The sequence below is a fragment of the Phoenix dactylifera genome, chromosome 4 (genome assembly GCF_051530095.1).
Source record: "Phoenix dactylifera cultivar Ajwa chromosome 4, Ajwa_hap1_PhDact_Kaust_v1.1, whole genome shotgun sequence".
Classification (NCBI taxonomy): Eukaryota; Viridiplantae; Streptophyta; class Magnoliopsida; order Arecales; family Arecaceae; genus Phoenix; species Phoenix dactylifera.
This window is the reverse complement of record NC_143193.1, coordinates 18,543,818-18,551,897: the sequence shown is the minus strand read 5'-3', so window position 1 is coordinate 18,551,897 and position 8,080 is coordinate 18,543,818.

Here is an 8,080-nt window from a genome sequence, read left to right as displayed (position 1 = left end):
ATGATGAAGCCCACATCGTCGAAAATGATGATCCTCTGACCTATTCGGAAGCTATCATGAGTAATGACTCTAACAAATGGTTAGAAGCTATGAAATCCGAAATGGACTCTATGTATACCAACCAAGTATGGACTTTGGTTGATGCACCAGAAGGTGTAAACCCTATAGGTTGCAAATGGGTCTATAAGAAGAAGATTGGAGCAGATGGCCAAGTAGAAACCTACAAGGCTAGATTGGTGGCAAAAGGTTTCAGGCAAAAGCAAGGAATTGACTATGATGAAACTTTTTCACCAGTTGCCATGCTTAAATCTATTCGGATTCTGCTTGCAATAGCTGCATACTATGATTATGAAATTTGGCAGATGGATGTCAAAACCGCCTTCCTTAATGGTTATCTTGAGGAAGAGGTTTACATGACACAGCCAGAAGGATTTGTCTCAAGTGGGAGAGCAAATCAAGTATGCAAGCTTAAGAGATCCATTTATGGATTAAAGCAAGCATCGAGGAGTTGGAACATCCGTTTTGATACAACAGTCAAAGAGTTTGGTTTTATCAAAAATGTGGATGAACCATGTGTGTACAAGAAGACTAGTGGGAGTGCCGTTGTCTTCTTAATATTGTATGTAGATGACATACTAATCATTGGAAATGATATTCCAATGTTACAATCGGTCAAGACTTGGCTATCAAAAAGCTTTTCCATGAAAGACTTGGGAGAAGCATCCTATATACTTGGTATAAAGATCTATAGGGATAGATCTAAAAGGATGCTAGGCTTGTCCCAATCTAAGTACATAGATCGTGTGCTGAAAAGATTCAGCATGAAAGGAAGTAAAAGAGGTTACTTACCTATGAGTCATGGCATACGTCTCTCTAAGAAGATGACTCCTAAGACATCTGAAGAGAGGAATAGAATGAATTCTATTCCCTATGCTTCGGCAGTAGGATCAATTATGTATGCTATGCTATGTACTAGGCCTAATGTTGCTTATGCCTTAGGCATAACAAGCAGATTCCAGGCTGATCCAGGAGAAAATCATTGGATAGCTGTGAAAAATATTCCTAAGTACTTAAGAAGGACTAAAGATATTTTTCTAGTTTATGGAGGATCTGAGTTGAAACTAGAAAGATTTTCTGATTCTAGTTTTCAATCAGACCCAGATGATAGCAAGTCCACTTCAGGGTATGTCTTTACCCTAAATGGTGGTGCAGTGAGCTGGAAGAGTTCCAAGCAGCAAACTGTAGCTGACTCAACTACTGAGGCAGAATACATCGCTGTAAGTGAAGCCGCTAAGGAAGCTGTCTGGATGAAGAAGTTCATCGCTGAGTTGGGAGTAGTTCCTGAGATTGCTGGACCAGTTCCAGTTTATTGTGACAACACTGGAGCGGTTGCTCAAGCAAAGGAACCAAGATCTCATCACAAATCCAAGCACATTCTAAGACGCTTCCACCTCGTTCGAGAGATCGTCGAGAGACAAGACATAGTCATTGAACGAGTAGACACAAAGAACAACTTAGCAGACCCGTTCACTAAAGCTCTACCACAACAGCAGTTCGATCGCCACCTCGATTGTATGGGGATGAAATACAAGGGCGATTGGCTTTAGTGCAAGTGGGAGATTGAAAGAGTAGATGCCCTACAAGCCAATCGCAATATGTATTGTGAAGGATTTTCTTTTGATTTTCCAAATCATGTACATGACATTTAATATAAATAAAGGCATTGTGTTTCATCATATGCTGTTGATTATATTTGTGATGAACCTCTTAGATTAAGACAATGATTTTGAGGCTATGATGAGATCATACTAGTGAGACCTAAAATCTTAAAATCCTAATCTTAAATATTCCCAGTCATTGGTACATTGAGTCGAGGATCAATGTTTACCGGAAAGACTGGCACATCTTATGTATGCTCGATGCAGAGGGTGATTGATCTCACAATCACTTGTGTGGAGACACTAATACAAAGATGTGGGTGCTCATTAGAGAAATGAGTTCACTGAATTGACCTACAAAGAGAAATCTTATGAAGTCTTACTTACATGTCAAAAGATGATTCTCTTAGTGGGAGTTGTGCAACTGATCCTTTGACCTGAGATCACCATAGTATCTTGTGCACATAAATCCATATTTTGGTTTCCACTCATTCATGACAATAAGTTATGTACGAGGTCTTCTGGATATGGTGGAATGTGTACGAAGGTTATGAGTAGGTCAACAAGGAATTAATCACTTCTAGTAAGAGAAGATCGCATCCTGTTACGAGGGAACTTAGCCACCATGCCCCACGTGACCGGCACGCGTGCCCAGGAAGACTACGGCAGCCCCTTGATCCAGCAATCCGACCCCGAGTCGGACATCTTCGGCTCCGCAGCCCGACCCCGAGTCGGCTGCCCCTTGATCCAGCAATCCGACCCCGAGTCGGACATCTTCGGCTCCGCAGCCCGACCCCGCATCGGCTGCCCCTTGATCCAGCAATCCGACCCCGAGTCGGACATCTTCGACTCCGCAGCCCGACCCCGCGTCGGCTGCCCCTTGATCCAGCAATCCGACCCCGAGTCGGACATCTTCGTCTCCGCAGCCCGACCCCGAGTCGGGCATCTCTCGACAACGACAGGCTATTCCCCAGAGGCACGCCGCGGCCCTCTGCTCCACTACACCCAGCAACGGTCGTATCCGGCGCTGCTCCACGATCCCCTGTAACAGCCGTACAAAGCGGAGCTCCACTACGCCCCGTCATGGCCGTACCCAGCGCTGCCCCACGACGCCCTGTAACGGCCATGTCAGTGGCAGCTCCATCGTGCTACACGATGACCAACCCCCCAAAAGGACCCCCCAGCCTGGTATATATGCGGCTGGGGGAAGAAGGGGGAGGGTAAGCAAGAACTTCCAGAGCATTCTCTTACTTGCTACTATTATCTCTCTCCAATCTCCTCTGACTTGATCGTCGGAGGGCCCCCACTACCCCAGTGGTGGTGCGAGGCTTGCTTGCAGGTTTCCCGGTGGAAGGTGGAGCGCAATCAACACCAACCAAGGCAACCCAAACGGAACCCCGTTCACACCGCTGTGCCAATCGTTCTCGATTTGGACCACCAGCAACAGTTGGCGCTAGAGGAAGGGACCGAATCTTAGAGCGATCGTAATGGCACGGCGAGGTGGTCGTGGAGCTTCCAATGCCTCCGGTCGCGGGGCCTCTCGCGCCTCCGGCCGGGAGGCCGCTGCATCTCCAACACATTCTCAGCAACACTCCACCGTTCCACCCCCCATTCGGATGGTCGAAGCCGCTCAGTTCGACCAGTTAGCCCAGCAGATTCGCACCCTCGCGGAGGCAGTGCAGAACCTGCAGGGTGTGATGTCTCGGGCGCCGCAGCGGGCCCAGGAGCCGCTGCTCCCTGAGCGCTCACCTGTCCTCCTCAACCCGCGCTCCTTCCTCTCCCATGGGGAGGAGCGCCGGCGCGAGGAAGATTCTCGAGCACGGTCCATTCTGCCGGGACCTTCCCATCGGAGCTGCGCGGGGTACGAGAGGCGGGCCCGGGCGCGTTCCCAGACCCCCCAGTCTTCAAGGAACCCGCGCTCCAGTCGGTCCCCCTCTCGGTGCACCTTGTCTCCCACCCATCGGTCGCGCTCCCTGGACCGGCGGGTGGACGATCTCCACCGACAACTCCAGGTCCTGAAGGGCCACTCCAAAGATCCCTTCGCCGACTTGGAGATCTCCTCCCAGCCGGCGCTTGCCTCGAGGATCCTGCGGACCCCGAATCCGCCGGGGTTTAAAATGCCGGCGATCGAGCCCTATGACGGGGCGGCGGACCCGCGGGATCACGTCGAGAGTTTCAGGACCCTTATGCTCCTCCACGGAGCATCAGATCCTCTCCTCTGCAAGGCCTTCCCGGCGACCCTCCGTGGCCCGGCAAGGGCGTGGTTCGCCGGCTTGGAGGCTAACTCAATCCAGTCCTTCGACCAGTTTACTCGCCTCTTCATCACCCATTTCGCCGTCAGTAGCCGGCAGCGACTGGTCTCCGACTCCCTCTTTGATGTCCGGCAAAACGAGGGAGAAAGCTTGCGGGATTATCTTACCCGCTTCAACAAGGCTACGCTGGAAGTCCGGAACCTGAGCCAGGAAGTGGCTCTTTCAGCCCTGAAGCGTGGCTTCCGAAAGGGCAGACTCACCTTCTCCCTGGACAAACGCCTGCCGCGGAGCTTCCCGGAGTTGTTGTCCCGGGCGAACCAGTATGCGGACGCCGAGGAGGCGGCCGCCCACCGGAGCAAGGAGGCCGCCGAGATCCCTCCAAAGCTCGGGAAGAAAAGGCGAAAAGAGGCACGCCAGAGGAGGAGCCCGACGCCTCAACGTCGGCGCAGAAGCCTGTCGCCGGCGAGGAACCACGGCGCCCTACGCCCTCGTTCTCCGCCCCGACGTTTCAACCGGTACACTCCTCTCCTGACTCCCCGGGCCCAGATCCTCATGGAAATCAAGGGGCGGGAGGACCTCCCGGTCCCGAGACAGATGAAGAAGATTCCTGGGAGGAGGCCCTCTCGGGCGTACTGTGAGTACCACCGGGACCACGGCCACGACACCGAAGACTGCTTCCAGCTTCGGGACGAGATCGAGGCTCTCATCCGCCGAGGGCGTCTCGGTCGATATGTGAACGACCGACGTCCCCCCGCAGACCCGCGTCCGGTCGATCCGGCCCCTCAGGAGCCTCGGGAGCAGAATCGACCCATCGCGGGCGTGATCCACACTATCACTGGGGGCTGCCCCCGGTCCGAGAGGAACGCAGGGGGCTCGACTGAAGCGTCAGGGGCAGCCGTCGCAAAGAGGCAGAGGGTCGGTAATGTAATCACTTTTTGTGATGAAGATGTAAAGGGGGTTCAGACCCCCCACGATGACGCCATGGTGATCTCCCTCACTATGGCAAACTATGATGTAAGGCGTGTTCTTGTGGATAGTGGAAGCTCAGCTGATATTTTATTTTACGAGGCCCTAGTCACGGGACTCAAACTCACCAAGGAGCTCGGCATCCGGCGCCTGAAGGTCTTCACCGACTCCCAGCTGGTGGTCGGGCAGGTCCGTGGGGAGTTCGAAGCCCGGAACCCGACCATGCAGAATTACGTCCGGAAGGTGCAAGCACTCATTCCCGACCTCGGCAGTGTCGACATCCAGCAGGTCCCAAGAAGTGAAAATGCCAGGGCCGACAGGTTGTCCTGCTTAGTGAGCGCAGACGCGCATAACTTGTCGAGGGCGATCTACCTGGAGACCCTGGATGCCCCGAGCATCGGCGAGGCTGGAGCGGTGATGGCGATTGATCCGGAGCCGTCTTGGATGGACCCGCTTGTCGCCTACCTCGCCGAAGGGATCCTCCCTGAAGACGAAGATCAAGCTCGGCGACTTGTTATGAAGTCCGCCCACTACGTACTCTATGAAGGGAGGCTGTATCGGACCTCGTTCACCGCCCCCCTCTTAAAGTGCCTCCGCCCCTCGGAAGCGGCCTACGTCCTCGGCGAAGTCCACGAAGGCGTTTGCGGATCACACTTGGGGGCTAGGTCCTTGGCGCACAAGATCATGAGGCAAGGCTATTATTGGCCTACCTTGTTGGAGGACTCAAAGGATCATGTACGGAAATGCGACGCCTGCCAGCGCCACGCCAACGTCCAGAGAGTCCCTTCTGTCCCCTTGGCACCAATCACTGCACCCTGGCCCTTCGCCCAGTGGGGAATGGATATCCTCGGACCATTCCCCGTCGCTTCAGCTCAGCGGAAATTTTTGATTGTTGCAATCGACTACTTCACCAAGTGGGTGGAGGCAGAGCCGCTGGCCACTATCACGGAGGCGCAAGTCCGGAAGTTCGTGAAGAAGAACATCATTGTCCGATTTGGGGTACCTCGGGTCCTCATCTCGGATAATGGCCGACAGTTCGACAACAAGCATTTCCGTGACTTCTACGAGGAGTTCGGGATCGAGCATCGGTTCACATCTGTGTCGCATCCCCAAACCAACGGCGAGGCCGAGGTCACAAATCGGACAATCCTCCAAGGAATCAAAGCGCGAATCGGTCGGACGGGGCAAGCTTGGGTCGAAGAACTCGAGAATGTCCTTTGGGCGTATCGGACCACGCATCGGACCCCTACCGGGGAGACGCCTTTCAGCCTAACCTATGGCACGGAAGCCGTTGTCCCCGTGGAGCTCGGACTCCCCTCACCTCGGGTGGCCGCGCACCGACCCGAGGCCAATTCGGAGCAACTCCGAGGGAACCTGGATCTCTTGGAAGAAGCGAGGAAAATGGCGCAGGTTCGGATGGCGATGTATCAGCGGAGGGTGGCCCGATATTACAACTCCAAGGTCCGACCGAAGCTTTTCAGAATCGGAGATCTGGTGCTAAGGCGAGCTAAAGCATCTCAACCTGCGGAAGGTGGGAAGCTAGCGCCAAATTGGGAAGGCCCGTATAGGGTTCGCTGGGTAAACCGACCTGGCTCCTACCAGTTGGAGGCCCTAGATGGTCGAGAAATTCCAAGGAGCTGGAATTCCGCTAACCTGCGGATGTATTACCAGTAGAACGACAATGCCAGAAAGACAGTTCAAAAATGTATAACACTTTTCATTTCAATAATTTCTGGTTACAATGGCGTGCTCGTGTGATTACAAGGAATTCCCAGAGGGGAATTAGGGTGTAAAGAAAGTAAAGAAGAGGTGGAGACTCCGAGGAGCTGAAGATCTGGGATCCCGAAACCTCCATCCGAAGCGGCTGCAATCCCGCCGGAAGTGGGTGCTTCCAACCGGAGGCGCCATCGGCGTCTCACGAAGAAGACGAAGAGCCGGCGCGGATGAAGAAGAAGTGGACGAAGGAGAAGTCCACACTGCTCCTACCCAGAGGCGCCATCCACGCCTCACGAAAAAGACGAAGAGCCGCCGCAGACGAAGCTCCCGCTGCCTCCAGGGGAACGCCACCTCCAAGGGATATTCCGGTCCTCCCCAGTGTTAGGGGAGAGAAGGAATACAAGGGAGAAGAGCATATGGAGGCGCGGTCCCGGATCAAGCGCCTGGTGCGGAGCTCAATCGGGAGGCCGAACTTCAAGGAGGGGAGACGTGATCCCGGATGAAACGCCTAGAGCGGAGTTCCGCCGGGGAGAACCTCCTTGGTGATCCCAGATGAAACGGCTAGTTGGCGGAAGTCGCGAAGGGCGCGCCTCCCGTTCCTTCGATAGGGGTCTCTCAACCATGCGCCGGAGAGGAGGCCCACGATCCATGGCAACCTGAACAGCTCCGGCTTGGCAGGCTCCATCGCACCTGCACCTATATTTATAGCCAAACTGCGGCCCCCCGGTCGTTCCGCTGCGGGTGGCTCCAATAAATGCGGGCGCATTGAATCCGGAGCCGATCCGGCTCTCGAGGCGTATCTTCCCGCGATTTTCTAAGCGTTATTCTCCTTAATCGCATTCTTTGTGCAGGACACTCCGGGTGGCCTGTACCCCTAGGTCCACATATCTCCGCTCGCGCCCAGGCCGCATCCGCCTCGAAGAACGCGCGTATCGCGGCCGCTTAACTGACACTCCTCGCAAGCAGCAACTGGCGATCCGATTTCCCAGGTAACCCCTCAATTAGCATTTAATGCCCATCTGGTGTTCCCCAGGCGACGCTTGGAGAGGAGGAGAAACACGATCGCAGCTGGCCACGGAGAAATCCCGTCGGGCGGCAAGCGACAGGCGCACGACCAGCGAGCAGAATTTTTCGAGGCTCGGCCCTCGGATGCCAGGCTAACCCGATGATCATCCCGGGAGCAGACTAGCCTGAAGCCCCGACCGGTCGCCTCGGCTAGCGCCAGCCTTGGCCGACCAACGAGCGGAATTTTCCGAGGCTCGGCCCTCGGATGCCAGGCTAACCCGATGATCATCCCGGGAGCAGACTAGCCTGAAGCCCCGACCGGTCGCCTCGGCTTGCGCCAGCCTTGGCCGACCAACGAGCGGAATTTCCCGAGGCTCGACCCTCGGATGCCAGGCTAACCCGATGATCATCCCGGGAGCAGACTAGCCTGAAGCCCCGACCGGTCGCCTCGGCTTGCGCCAGCCTTGGCCGACCAACGAGCGG